A 639-nucleotide genomic window follows, 5' to 3' on the forward strand; every position below is an offset into this window, starting at 1 on the left:
AGGAACAGGACCGGCGAAGAAGGTGAGGATACACAGAGGGCAGACGGGGCGAAGGAGGAGAAGAAGAGGAAGGATCGTCGAAGAGAAGGAAGGGGGGAAACCGGAGGACTCGTAGCAGCGACCCTGAGATATGATAGCCGGTTATCATACCCTCCCCACTATCTCGTTTTGCTGCCTTCCCTGCCACCCCCCTTCCTTCCCATGCTTTTGCTCGTACCCGTATCCACCCCACCTTCTCTCCGTACGAATCCCTCCAGCCCAGCACAACGTCGTCTTTCGCCTCTCTCCGCCGACCCTCGTTCGGCCCCAACAACCTCCTGTCTAGACGGCGCGTACACAGACGCGGCCAACTTCGCACACAGACGTACGCTCGCGCGCGCAACTGTCTCGTGCGACTCTCCTTCTCTGTCCGTACGCCAGTCCTCTCTCTTTTACACCAAACCGATCTCTCTTACTCACGCTCGGCCTTTTTCTCCTTCCATGGTGTCTGTCTCTTTCTCACTTTTTCTCACCGGCGTGTATTAAGCCGCGTCCACACGCACGGGCCAGACACGCGCGCTCCGCTCGGTTCACTCGCGAGCGATAAAGCCACCGCCGCCATCGTCGCCGTCGCGGTCGTCACAGACGACGTCGTCGGTG

Source organism: Apis dorsata, unplaced genomic scaffold (genome assembly GCF_000469605.1).
Source record: "Apis dorsata unplaced genomic scaffold, Apis dorsata 1.3 scaffold_297, whole genome shotgun sequence".
In the NCBI taxonomy this organism is placed as follows: Eukaryota; Metazoa; Arthropoda; class Insecta; order Hymenoptera; family Apidae; genus Apis; species Apis dorsata.